Consider the following 15,082-nt stretch of genomic DNA (forward strand, 5'->3'; position numbering starts at 1 on the left):
TTTAATTTAGAGAGTGAAAATTGCCTTAATTATAACTCCTCTCTGACTCCTCCTTCTAAGGATAGGCTCATAGTTAGAAAGGGAAACAAAATAAGATACCAAATATAATAAGATTATTTAGGAACAAAATCCAAAATCCCATTGGAGAATGTAAATTAGAAAGAAGAATTTTTAATCCACAGATTGCCTTTTTGAATCTACAAACCTCAGATTGCTATGTAAAAAAATTTGCACCAATTAAGAACTATTTTAAAAACAATAAAATCCTAGTGTCAAGCATTCCCAAAAGACAGGGAACCTACTAGGAATTCTAGCATTGGCCAAATGACATATATTGGCAGAACACTTAGGAACATAATCCCTGGAATATTCCACTTCAGTTTGTATCCTGACTTCACACTCACTAGCTACATGACCTTGAACCTGTTAGTTAACTCCATGATTTTCATTTCCTCATTCACTACAGGGGATGAATAGTACCTCCAAATTCAAAAAGAGTTTTTCCCAAAATTAAATGAAATGTTAATAAAAAGCATTTGGAACAGCACCTAACACTTAGTAAGCACTCTATTTATTAAGATTAGCTACCTTTTTTTTTTTAATCATTAACCATTACCTTGGCACAGATACATGACCAGAATCCTTCGGGAGGCAAGGCCCTGGTGGAATCAGAACAAAGTGTTATTCACCTGTTAGGATGCAAGCAAGGGCCTCATGAATCCCTGTGGGGCCCACAGGGCACTTCACCTCATACTGCAGGGAAGTCAGAGGAAATGCAAAACTCTCACACACGGAACGCAACAGCCTCAAATTTTGAGTCATTATCTTCCCTGGCCTCTCCCACCCTATTTCTCATGCCTCAGTTGGCCTCCTCCAGGTCCTTGTTTTCTCTATCCCAGGTGAGACAGGACCACCCACTCAGGGGCCCAAGGCACATACCTAGGAGTCAACTCACATGTTACCCTCACCTCAGGCCACACATCACTAGGACTTGGCTGGTATAGATAACTTGGTATAGATAGCACTTCATCCACTCCTCTCCAGCACTTCTGCTGCCCCAGGTTCAGTCTCTGCTATTTCTCAGCAGGACCGCTGCAATAGCTGACTTACATGTGTCCAGCTTCTGCACATCTGCTCCAGCCCATCATTCTCAATAAAACCCCTCGAGGAAACTTACAAACATGCAAAACCCATCGTGACACTTCCCCAAAGAAACCTACATTTCTTTCAAGCCATGTTCCTTCTCTCTACATCTGCAAGTCTGCAACTCCCGCCATAGCCATACACAATCACCCCAGGTCCCCAAATCTCTCACATTGCCTCCCACCTTGTGTCTTGAGCACATGTTCTCCTTCTACTGGAGATTCCTCCGGCAGCTTGTCTACCTAGAGATTTTCAGCTTACCCTACGAGGCCTGGTTCAAAGGCTGCCACCTCTCTGGTGCCTTTCTTAACTCCTGTTGGCCACCCCAACGCTCTGTCTTCCACACTCTTATGGGATCGTGTGCACCTCCTGAAACCAATGTCTGCCCATTTTATAAATGTTTATTTGCAGAAAAATCCTGTGGCACTGAGCCTGGGTAATGTAGACCAGGACATTTAAAGAAAATAACAACAATGTAGTCATCACATCATCATCACAGTATAGTCTTTTATTTATAAAAATTACTATCAATGTTCAGTCTTTGGTAGGTACTTTGCTGAGAATATTTATCAGCTTAAACCACATAGAAATGCTACCATTACTGATCAAAATGGGCATACATTAGTAATTTCTTGTACTTCATCACAAAACAAGCATCTTTTAAATTTAATCTTCACAACCCTATAAAGTAGATATGTGATTTTTCCTTTCTACAGGTAAGACATTTGAGGTTGCAAGATTTTAAGTCATCAGCCCAAAGTTACAAGAAAGTGAGGGGGCTAAGACTAATCCCATTTCTTCCAGTGCCTCCTGTTTTCTTTATCTCAGGAGTCAACTCCCATACTCTCCTTACCTGAGCCCACACATCACCAGGACTTTTTAAACATACCTGGAAAATATCTCCATTTCATGCACCAGAACTGCCTCTCAACACTCTTGAGCAGTTCTATATATCCTGACTTCCAGAATTATTTGCTTGATTGCTTAATCAGCTAGTGAAGTGATGACATAAGGGCCCCCAGAGATATAATGGTGGCCTAATATAAAGATGCAAGTTTGTGTGTAGCAAGTCCAGAGAGGGCAAATCCTTATGTTTGTGTGGGAGCTGAAGCAGGTTTCTCAGCAGCAAGCAAAGGCTGTTAAGTTCTGAAATGTGTTAATAAGGAAGGTTATAGAATCTCCTTCACAGGAAGGATTTCTTCCCCCAATGGAGGATAGATTATCATCTGTCTGAGATGGTTTAAATATAATCCTTTGTGAAGGTCAATAAATTGGACTCACCAACTCCTTCCCCGGCTCCTTATGCCACTGAGATACGCTGGTATTATTGTGGCTCAGTGCATGGCCTGAAAATGGGCTGGTGCTGATCCCCCAGCCAGAAATAATCTCTTCCTCCTTTATACTCTCTCAGTCCTCAGTCCCAACCTTCTTTGTGACATCTGCAGTGATTTATGTACATTGTCTTGCTTTCTAAAAGAAAAACACATTTAAAGCATGTAATACATATGGTCCATCTTGATATCTTCCACATTAATACCACAGTGAAATTTTTTTGACTGTTAAGTTCTTTAAATGGAACTTCTTTCCACTTCGGAAAGATTCCAATTGATTGCAAGTACCAATTGAAAATAACACCTGATATTTGTCTCAAAGTTGTTATCAAAAACCACGAGAACTAAACTTTATTAAGCATGCTTTTGATCCAGTCATTTTCAGATACCATTTTTTTTTCTCTCTTTGTATCATTTCTAAATATGGTCATTCAGATGTTCATTTCTTCCAGTTAAAAAGTCTAAAAGATGAAACAGCATTTCTGTTAATAAGAAACCTACTTAGATTACAGTAGAAAAAAATTCATCCATATATCTAAGCAAATGTTCAGCAATTCCCAGGTGGAGTCACTACTACCTCAAAGTAATTCTAAGGTAGAGTCTTTTCCATAATTGCCACTCCATAGAAGCATAACTTTTCATGCCAATACATAAGTACAATTAAAAATTGTTCTGGATGCAGTCTCAGTAAAAATAACAATAATAGCTATGCTTGTACAGAATGTTAAAGTAAAAAAAAAAAACTTTTAAGTGAACTAGTTTATTTGATCCATGATGTACTAAAATCTGAGAACCACAGTCCTTACCATTTATATCACCACTTTAGAAGATATTTACAGGAAACTTGGATCAGAGAGATGAAGAAAATTGCTATGAGTCACAAAGCTAGGAATAGCAGAGTCTAGACTGGAACTCAGGCATTTTCCTGATTCCAAATCTCATGATCTTTCTACTGCATCTTTCTGTTCACATGGCCAATCTTTAAGAAGAAAAGAAAATTTCTACCTCAGCAGTATATAAAATCAAGATGCTAAGAAAAATGACCAATTTTCTAAAGGAGGCATGTTTCCTAATTTTGATAACTGAATTTGAACATTAACTCCTCCTATAATGTAAAAAAATACCAATAGATAAAATGTATTGAACCTTTACATTTTGCTACTGTACTAAGTACATAGATTATCTCATCTAATCCTTACAAGTCTAAAAGATTGGTTGCTTCTCATTTTTAAATGTGAAAGATGCAATTTACAGAGATTAAGCTATAATGTGCTAGCTTTTCCAAGATCATATGTTGGGAAAATTAAGTGGCAGAGCTCTCATCTGAACCCCAATGTGCTGAATCCAGAGCCTTTAACCACCACACTATTCTGCTGTCAGGGCTTCTCAAAAGATTGTTCCTGGGCAGACAGGACCTGGGCACTTGCTAGAAATGGAAATTCTGTGGCCACACCACAGACCTGTGGAATCTCTGGAGAAGAATCCAGCAATCTATGTTTTTTTGTTTTTTATTAAAGACTTATTTTATTTATTTATGCATAAAAGAACTAGGGGTAGGCCAGAGGTGGGGTGGGGTGGGGGGAGGTGTGTGTGAAAGGATTCACCAGAGACAGAGTAGGGAGCAGAACAGAAGGATCCACTGAAATACACTGCAGAGGGGGCCAGTGGGTGAAACTGGAGAGGTCTGCTGCCCCATGTGGGTTAGCTCCCTGGCCTGGGATTGAATTCATTCCACAGTGGCTGGAATTAGCTTGATAGCACTGAAACTTAACCCCTGCGCCACTAGGGAGGCCCAATCTGTGTTTTTAACAAACCCTCTATGTGCGTCTAAGGCATGCTGAAATGTGTGTTAGACTAAAACAAGAGTAAAGTGATAACTGTTTATAAGGATTCCATGTATGCTCTGTGCTCTCAGGGAATGCAAAAAGGAAATGATAGAAGTTGGAAAAACTAATAAGGTTGCTGAAAATGAAAATCTTCAGGGGATAGTAAAGCCAAAAAGGGAAGAAATAACCTTAACTAGTGCATGCAGAAGCTGAAAACAGCAATGATGAGCAATTAATCAGGCAATATGTTACACTGCAATCAAAGATCAGAAAATTCCAGAAGGACCAAATGACACAGAATTTATTACTGCATGGTAAATGATCATTAATAAAATGTGGCTGTTAAAAGAACCAAAGAGATGAATAATCATAGAAGGAAATGTCAGCTGTAGAATGAATAACTTGTAGTCTTAATCACTTGGAGTAATTACAGGTATGGACACAGATCAGAAGAGAAGAATGGAAATTACCAGTGCTGTGAAAACAACATGGCAAAAGTTGAGCACTCTTTTTATACAGAATCAAGATAGTTACAAAGACACCATGCACTAGTTAATGAAAAGTTTGACCTGGTTAACATTTCAACTGCAAAAAATAATGAAATTGCATAATTTTAATAGTACATTATTTAGCATCGACCCTCAACTCTGATATAGAAACAAAAAACCACCTTGTCAGAACTGCTAAAATGTAGAAAATTACTTGACTTGAAATTTATCTAGGTCTAGTAGTGATTCCTTGGATTTATCTGGCTGATGACTTCTGCTGACCCATAACTTTCCTAAAGAACTAACTCTTCACAAGAGCACTCCCAAAGCATATCATTCCAATATTATATTTTTAATATAATTAAATTTAATATATAATTATACATTTTTAAAAGACTACTTTCTTGACATGTAATGTGAAAGGACTGAAAAGTGATACTAAAAAGAAAAATATTCACGAGTATAATAAAATAAAAAAGGCTTCCAACAGAAACACCAGAAGTCACTAAACGATAAAATTATTTGTTATTCTTTTCATCTGATGTCCTACTACTTTGCCTTGTTTTTTTCTTTTAATCTCTATCAGTTGTTTAAGAGGAAGTGAAGGAAAAAGCACTAGTTGAATTTACCAAATGAAATATTAACCAGTAAAATCGTCTACTTGAACTGTATAAGAAAATATCATCATTTCCATGTAGGAAATTTTATGCTCTCCTCTAACTAATATTCTCTATCAACTCTCCATTTTTATATAAACAAAATGAGTTGTTAGGCAAAAAAAAAAAATATTGACTATTACTGTGTGCTTGGAATCATTCTAAACTTGATACATCTATTTTCCTAGTAACTCTATGATATATGTAATATTGTTGTTTTACTGACAGAGAAACTGAAAACAGAGTTTCAAGTTACTCTCTAACCATGACCCTACATCATTCTGTTCCCTACTATGTGTACAATCTGTACCTCCCATAAAGAGGTGAGGATTACATTTCATTCTCATTGAATCTAAGTTGAGTCTAAGACTGATCTGACCAATAGGCTGCACAAAAAGAACAACTGCAGGTCTTCCAAGTCATAGATTAAGAAAACCTGGTGCTTCTACAATTTGAAAGCCAACCACCATTTTGTGAGGAAGTCCAAGCAGCTATGTGAGCACTTACATGGAGAATAGTCAAGATCCCTGACTGACAGCTTCAGTTGAGCTTCACCCAACTGTCAATATCAATTCATTAGTTATGTGAAACAGTCATTGCAGAAGTATGTACTCTAGTTCCAGTCAACACGCTTCAGCCAATGGCACATGGAATAGAGACAAGATATCTCTACCAATTTGCACTCAAATTGCAAACACATTGTTACTTTGAGCCACTAAGTTTTGAGGTAGTACACATATGCACACATGTGCACATGCACACACACACAGAGTACACCTATAGCAATTCCATGGAAATATTCAGACCAAACTGAATGTGAAACAGTTCTTTAAAAATGGTTCCAGAGGCATCCAGTTCAAATATGGAGTACCCCATTTCTCCTTCTTACAGAGGCAGATGTTCTCCCTCTTAGGACTAAGAATTCATGGACAGAGTATCACAAGCCAGCTGAAGACAACAACCTGCCTAGAAATCTGGGGGCTTGAGGGACAGCATGGCATGGCAGTAAGTCATCCCTATCTCACCCCCATACATCCAGACTCAGAAGTCTCCACCTGGAAACTACTGGGATTATGCACAGCCAATATGCATAGGCCCCCACCCAAAAAAGACACTAAGAAAAACCAACATCCCCTAGCCTAAAGAGTAGGAAAAGGGTGACCTAGCAACACAAATTCTATTTGGCCAGATTGCCTTACTGCAGTCAAACTCCAAAAGAAGAACTGCATTCTCTCTACCTCATGGGGGACTAAGTAGGAAACTGACCTTATGGGAACTGATTTTAGCGGGGTTGAGTAGGGAGCTGATCTTCCATCATAGTCCTCCCCACAGAAGCAATCAGTAACACTCAGATTCACCCAGCAGGACAGCATTAGTTGAGGTCTGGTGGGAAGCTGAACTCCCACTTCTACCAAGCAGCCATGAAACTAAACAAATTGTGAGTCATATCTAGTCAGCACTTCATTCCCCCATTTCTTCACCACCAATCCCCATATCAGTGGAGCCCAGTGGGGAACTGAACCTCATTGCCACTCCTGGTATTAATGAGATAGTAAGAGGAGGTATAAAGTGAGGTCACTGACACTAGTACTCCCGTTCCCAGCCATGATGTCAAGGATGCCCAGCAGGGAGCTACCATTCCTCCCTGCAGCAATAAAGCAGGTGAGTCAGCCCTCTTCTTTCCTGCCTCCCTAGTGTTAGCCACTTGGAGGCATTGAGGCAGTACAAGCTGATGCCCCACTTTCACTGAGAAGTATCAGCAGGATTAAAGGTGGAGCCCAACTTCCACCCACCCACCCACTTGCAAGGAAGCAATGTGAGCCAGCTCTCTACTTCAGGCATTTGCAGAGCCCATCAGGAACCAAACACACACGCACATCCAGCCCTAAAGCTCTAAGTCAGGGGAAAGTCTACTACAAAAGATGAAATAAAATCTAGAGCCTCATAATATATGCAAAATGTCCAGAATAATATGAGATCACTTATTATTCCGAGAACCAGGAAAATCTCAATTTTTTAAATTTTTAATTTTTTTAAATATTTATTTATTTATTTATTTTAAGATTTGTTTATTTATTTATTTATTATTTATTTATACAAGCACTGGGTACAGTCAGAATCGCGGGAGGGCGACAGAATTCACCAGAGCCAGAGCGGGGAGCAGAGCAGGCAGAAGGACCGAAGTATACTGCTGAGGGGAGCAGCGGGCGGCAGGAGAGGTCTGCGCGCCATGTGGGACCCTCCTCCGGTGGGCGGGGAGCAGCCGGGGATCGAACCAGCGCTGCAGAGGCTGCGGGCAGCTTCGCAACCCAGCGCTCAAGTGCTGCGCCACTGGGGAGGCCCAAGATTTATTTATTTTTATACAAGAACTGGGGTACAGGGCAGAGGTGTGGGATGGTGAAAGGATTCACCAGAGACAGTGAGGGGAACAGAACAGGCAAACAGACCAAAATACACTGCTGAGGGGAGCAGCGGGCGAGGCAGGAGATCGGCCCCGCCATGTGGGAATCTCCCTGGCTGGCCAGGAATAGAACAAGCGCTTGCAGAAGCTGCGGGCCAGCTTCGCAGCGCAGCGCAGCGCTCAACCCACTGCGCCACCAGGGAGGCCCAGGAAAATCTCAATTTAAAGGAGACAATCCACAACCGTAAACACTGAGATGAATCAGACAGCAGAAAGATTTGATGAGTTTAAAACAGCCATCATACAAATGCTTCCACAACAAGTACAAATTCTGTTGCAACAAATGAAAAAGTAAAAAAAAAATTACATTAATATAATCTCTTCTGCTATTAATTTTATATTACTGGCAATACCTTTTCTTCTATGGTACACATAGCTATGATGATACTATGTCCACCTCCAATTATTCATAGTGCTGGCCCTCGTGTTCCAAAGAACCTAAGAAATTATTATGCAATTGAAGCTATTAAAGAACTCACAAAGGACATGATACACAACATATGACCAAGTTACCAATAGTTTCTTACCAGTTTCCCATAAATTTCATCCCACAACTTAATTTGCTTAATATCTTTATCACAAAACTTAAAAATCACTAATAAAAATGCTCCAGGATAGGGCAAACAGAAGAGTTACTGAGTATTTTTGGCTTGACATTTACCTTTGTTTATCCTTGTCACTGACAGAAATGTACTTCCTTTCTTTTGAAGAAATAAATTGTCAAATGTTTGCTGTGGGATGGGACTCTAGAGAGAAGAAACACCTCTGATGACCTTCTTTCATGAAGGTTTAATTTAGATTCCGATGGTATGAATCAAGAGGTGCCCTCAAAGTATATACCTTTGTGCAACTTGCCATAAAGTCTGAAATTACATAGAGTATTTTTGCATTAAACACTTTTTAGTGTTCAGGCAACTTCACTCTAAGTGGAAATACTCTGCAAGGAAATGCACATCACTAATAAATGACGCTCTGTTGGGACTCAGAATCTGAGCTTTTCTGGCTCCACTGCTCCCTGGACAAGTCTTTCAGCCTCTCTAACCCTGTTCTATTATTTGTAAAATGTGGATAATCCATCTATCTGGTCCAGTTGGCAGAGTTAACAAGAAAAATAAAATAATGCATATGTGGATATTTTATCCAGTGTAATGAGCTACACAAATACAAGGATCACTCTTAGCAGATAATTTTGTATAGGATTTTGTAAAAATTAGTTTTCAATTCAGAACAAACTGTTTGATAATAAAATATACAAACAAGATTTTAGGGGCTGCCATGGTGGTAGCAGGTATTTCAAAAGGTGTGAGAGGCAAATGACTAAAAATGCAGCTGCATATGACCCAGAAATTTCACTCCTAGGAATCTGCACAAAGGACACAAAAACATTAATTTGAAGGGACACCTGCACTCCCTATATTTATTGCAGCACTATTGACAATAGCTAAGATATGCAAACAACCTGAATGCCCAAAAACAGATGACTGGGTCAAGAAGATGTAGCATATATACACAATGGAATACTACTCAGCAATCAAAAAGCTAAACTCTTGCATTTGCAGGAACATGGATGGAGCTGGATGGGATTATGCTCAGTGAAGTAAGTCAGAAGGTAAAAGAAAAATATCAGATAGTTTCACTTATAGGAGGAATATAGGGGAACCAAACAAAAGGTAAGAAAAAAAGACAAAACTTGTAGGCAAATTATAGATCTGAGGCACAAAGCAGGGGAGGGGGAAGAGGAACCAAAATGGGAGGGAAGCGCACAAGGGACTATGGTGACAGTTCACAGGTGATGTGGTGATGGGAGATTTATGGGGACTACACCTGAGGGGAGAAATCTAATATTGTACAAAAATGAATGATGATGTAAGAAAATAAAAAAGTTTGGGGGTGGAAGGTGTGAGAGGACCCTGAGAGAGAAAGGGAAGTTTCCAGAAATAAATGATGCTACCTTTCAAACTGTTATTGCACAACTGAGGAATACCCAGGGACCACCAAACTTGCATGCTCTAAAGGGATCCAGCCATCTAAGTGGGTAAAGGCAAATGAGACTTAGTGTAAAGGAACTTAAAAAGAATTTGTGTGCATAGCAAGAAAAGAAGAAAGTTCACTGTTGATTTTGATTTTCACTTTATTATAATTAGGTTTTTTTCCTGGTCCCTTATTTAGGTTTTCTGAATTCCTGCTATCAGTGAGACCATCCGATATTTTTCTTTTCTTTAAACCAGAGATACACTACGGCAGGGGATAAGAGGGAGTAGGATCAAACAAGGGGGGTGGGAATTATATGGGGAATATAACCAAGATGAAAATGCATACATTGTGCAAAAAAGAAAAATGATGTAAACAATGTATAAAATAAAAATTAATTAATTTTTAAAAAATTCCTAATAAGTTTCCCCAATAAAATACCCCAAATTACACATCATCATATAGGTAAAAGCCCAGCTAAACAGGGCAGCTTGCCACAAGCTAAGAGACCCTCTGAAGGGGAAATTAGGAAAGTAATTCTGAAACAGATCCCAGAAAGCTGAGACAAAAGGAGCAAAATTAAAGTACCATCAAGATAATGTCAGCCTCACCACATGTGGCTCACCCACATGTCTTTGCATATCTTTCCTCCATGTGTCTCTTCCATGTGTCTTTCCCCACAGTACCAGGATATACATGGGGCAGCAGGATTGAGAGAAACCCCTTGCAGCCCACCTGCTTTTGTGTTACTTAGCTTTACCTGGCTGGTCAACTCCATCCACTAGCTCCCAATAGCTAGTCCAAGGCAGCTGCATGTAAATAGGTATGGGGGACATGGTATCTCCCCCTTTTATGAAGATTCCTCAGTAACAAATTTGCCTCTGCAGAGGTATTCAATTAGAATGAGTGGTTCTTGCAACATGGCCACTGGGGTGAATGCTCGGTACTGAGCGGAGACCTGGAGTGAAATATGCTGCTTGTGCATATCATGCAGGGATCCAAGCATGTGGACAACCTCCACAATTAGAGGCCCTCATCAGTTAACACTACTCCTGGTGTGCACTAAATAAACACCTTTTTCCCCACAATTTGTTTTTGTTAAAAATGCTCTGTTCTATTAACTCCAATACCTTGAAGTTTACAGAGGTGTCAAGAAAAAGAACTGGAAAGAAAATCCAAAGGTTGGAGTCTGATTTGATTCCACTACTAATTTAATGTGTGAGCAACTCTGAGTATGTCTCAACCTCTTTAGAATACTGAATTAAATATTACATGTATTTATTATTTATGGTTGAGACTTTTCCTAATTTGCTTCACTCTTTGGCATCTGCTTTTTAATACTAAAAGAAAAAAAACAAAAAAAAAAAACCACCCACAGGTCTTGGAAACTTTCTCCTGATACTGAGTTTAATTTTCTTGCAGCCAAACTATATGTAACATCACTTGAAGTAGTGACTCGCACTATAGTTTCGCCAGTGTGTATATGTGTGGATTCTGATAATTTTATACTCTGTAGGGAAGGAAAATGCAACTCAAGTTGAGAAAAAAAATCGACAAAAATGTTTCTTTAAAACTGTTACAGAGACCTTTGTTAAGGCTTGAGTTTGAGGGAACACTAAGGTGTTTTAAAAAAATGCCAGAAAAATAGGGTAAAAACTCAGGCTTACTAGTCAAAAAGACCCAGATTGAATCCTTGGTTCTACTAACTGCTAGTTAAATGACTTTTACACAATGGTAAATTAGGATAACATCAAACTTGCATATTAGATTTTCTATTGTGATTAAAAATAATGTAATAAAGTCTTTGTACTTATAAATAAATTAATAAACAGTGCCTTAAATGTGGTGATGGTTGTGATTACTGGGGGCAGAGAGAAAGCAAAAGAGGAGACCAAGCCTTTGTTCCTGTAGCAGCAAAGTCTTCCTCAGCTCTGAAGTCTTTCAAGAGGGACTAGCAGTCTGCCATTTATTTCCAGAATTTCAAATCCTATCCTCTGGCTTGTTTGCAATAGAGCACAGCATACCCTTTAAGGTGCCAAATTGTATGCCATGAGCATCTTCTGAATGTTGTTTCCCAATTTGGAACAAAAAAAAAAAAGACAAATCTTCCCATTTCTGTGACCTGAAATGAGGCTGATCATAGCTGTAACCCTAACAATAACAATAGTAATTTAATATTATTATTATTATTATTATTAATTTTGGAATCGTTGCTAAACAATCCAGGCACAGTACTAAATCCTTTATATATATATATATATATATATATAAAAAACCTTATTTAATCTTTCATCAATGTTGTAAGGTAGGTATTATTACTCCATTAAAAGTTAAGAATCTTAAGGCTCAAAGAGGTTAATCATTGAAAGAGCCAAGATTCAAACCCGCCAGTTTCTTCACTACTCTATTCTCTTTACATAATGCACTAAAATACTTAGCCTTGTTAATACTTAACCCAGACTCCCCAGCTGCTAAGAATTTATGATAATTGTATAATTAGAATTTCAAATTTAGGGCAGTGACTGAGAATTATTATACTTCATTATGTGACCTTACAAAAGTATTTACTATAATAAAGTTGTCTGCACTATCTTTTGGAGAAGACTACAGTCTTCTTAAGCAGAGTCACACATACACACAGAAAAGAAATATGAATGAGACTGCATTCTCAACCAACAAGAAGGTACTCAAATTAAACAATTGTGAATAACATCACTGAAAATCTATACACAAGTACCACGAACAATTGTATGCATCCTGAACAATTGTATGCATCCTACAAGTTATATGCATCCTACAAATATTTTTAAATTTAATCCTCACAAAAATTCTAAGAAGTGGATACTATTAAAACACCCATTTTAAAAATGAGGAGACTCAGACGAAACATAAATAACCTGGAAGAGTTAAACATTCAGGACAGGAAAAGGTCTCTCATAGGTAAAGAACAAAGAAAAGATGCAAATCCAAAAATGAATCATTCTTCATTTTTCATTCAAAACAATAGCACCAACATACCAACACTGGAGTCGTGTCTTGGTGGAGTGATATTGATTAACTCACAAATAAATCCTTTGTATATCCCAAATACTGTGAACATCAAACCACTGAGCCAAAGTCAATGATCCCTTTTATTTTGCTAAACTATAGTCTTCTGAGGTCCCAGACAATACAGAAATTGGGGCTATTCTTGTCAACATTTGGGCGTAGACTGCCACCGTAGTTTTCTACCCCCCTGGAGTTGTTCTTCATGAAACCCATCACCTAGATTTCATAATATATTTAATTAGTCCTTCGTTCTTTCTTTTCTCATAAAACTCAACAAATTGGTTTTGAAGTCTTCATTTATGGAACACACACTTTTATTTATGTAATTAATGATACACATTAAGTCACCTGACTATTCCATAGTTAACCTTTCTCTTACCTCTTTAAATGAATCCATACCTGCTTGTGCTACTTTTATTTATTATTTTTTTAAAAGATTTATTTTTATTTATACAAGAACCAGGGTACAGGCCAGAGGTATAGGAGCGTGAGAGGATTCACCAGAGACAGAGTGGGGAACAGAACAGGCAGACTGACCAAAATACACCGCCGAGGGGAGCAGCGGGAGAGAAAGGAGAGGACTGCCACGCCATGTGGGTATCTCCGAGGCCAGCAGGGATCAAACCAGCACTGCAGAGGCTGCGGACAGCTTCACAGAGCTCCACTCAACCGCCTGTGCCACCAGGGAGGCTCTGTGCTACTTTTAAATGAGTAGAATTTAGAAATTTAATGAATAGAAAAAAACCTGTTCTTCCTTTATTTTAGAGACCAGCAGTTTCAAATATAACCAATGAGGTCTTGAATCTGTGAGGTCCCTGCTTGCCTTTTCTAATTCTTAACTGGATCACATGGTTCCAATAATATGGGACACAGCCTGAGTAGTGTTCAAATCCAGCCTTTGAAAATGAAATAAAACAGATTTTAAAAATTAGCTAATTGCCCTTCTCTGTTTTCCGAGACATTGCACTAGCCTTAATACACATGTTTCACAAATATAAACACTAAGTGCTTTACTAAAAGCTGGGCATCGTGCTAGGCACCGGGGATACAAAGATGAAGACACAAAGAACTGATCAAGCTAGGGACCTAAGCCAATCAGCTGACTGTCATCTCGGGATTCTAGATTCGGTGTCATAATTTATCACTCAGATTCTGTTCCAGTGTTTCTGTGACTTGGCCTGCATTGTCCTCTTCTGAACCCTAACCTCTCCTCTTCTGCCCTTCCCCTGCTGAACTAGAATAAAGGTCACTTGGAATGGAAGCAAAATTCAGCTGTTACCAAAGGCACAAAGATCAAAGTTGGCAGCTACACTGAAGTTCAGGATTAAGAGACGTCCTCTTTAAGATCAAAATTCCAGATGATCCAAATATAGGCAAATGAGCCCCAGTAGAACACTCAGCTTTCTGTGCTGAATCCAGGAAAGGAGCAGAAATCACCATAGAAGCAACTCAGTTTCACTCTCTCCAACCCCGTGGGCTCGATGCTAATTGCCTACCCCAACAGTGAGATCGCATTTCAAAATATGGTCAAACACAAAACAGCCAAGTCAATCAAGCATTAAGTATTCAAGCACAATTATCCCAACACATGCCCAAGTACCAGCAGTGAAGCAGCTTAATTTGGGAGCGGCTCCGTAATCATCTCTCTGGGCAGCTGAGATTTTAACCTCTCCCCTCAGGCCTCCTGTTCAGGCTGCAGGGCTGGCTCCCTCCATGTGAGCTGGCACCAAGGAGAGTTGCTGCCCCCGAGTAGGGGCCTCATTTAAATGCCTGCTAAAGGTGGGGGAGGGGAGGGCAGAAGGTCCACAGAAGTCCCCATTGTTGGGGAAAGAAGTGTGGGAGCAGATGGTGAGGCTGGTCACTCAGTCTGGCTGTCAGACACCCTCTGTCAAGTTCCCCTGGGGTTGCTTAGCTTTTCCCTCTTCACTGGGGTGTGTGCGTGTGTGTGTGTGTGTGTGTGTGTGTGTGTGTGTGTGTGTGTGTGTGTGTGTGTGTCTCAGTATAAGCCAGGGGTTTCTATTTTTTTTTTGCCCCTCAGACTTCTAGGAGGCTGAGTTGCTTCATCCTCACCCCACTTCTTTTTGCTTTCTCTACTTTTTTCTGGACCAGCTAGTTCTGAGCCCCCAAGGGCCTACTGGATGGAGAGAAAAGCCAGCTA

General features: G+C 39.4%; 1 long non-coding RNA gene across 1 annotated transcript; it reads right to left on the reverse strand.

Annotated features, from left to right (window-relative positions):
- Positions 1-620: 620 nt before the first annotated feature.
- On the reverse strand, positions 621-14,641 carry LOC129144843 (uncharacterized). The gene is made up of 3 exons (XR_008549560.1): positions 14,525-14,641; positions 2,425-2,613; positions 621-659 (listed from the first exon to the last, which is right to left on the reverse strand). It is a non-coding gene; the product is annotated as an uncharacterized LOC129144843 (long non-coding RNA).
- Positions 14,642-15,082: the final 441 nt, after the last annotated feature.

Source organism: Talpa occidentalis, unplaced genomic scaffold (genome assembly GCF_014898055.3).
Source record: "Talpa occidentalis isolate TD23 unplaced genomic scaffold, MPIMG_talOcc4v2.1 talOcc4.7, whole genome shotgun sequence".
Lineage (NCBI taxonomy): Eukaryota > Metazoa > Chordata > Mammalia > Eulipotyphla > Talpidae > Talpa > Talpa occidentalis.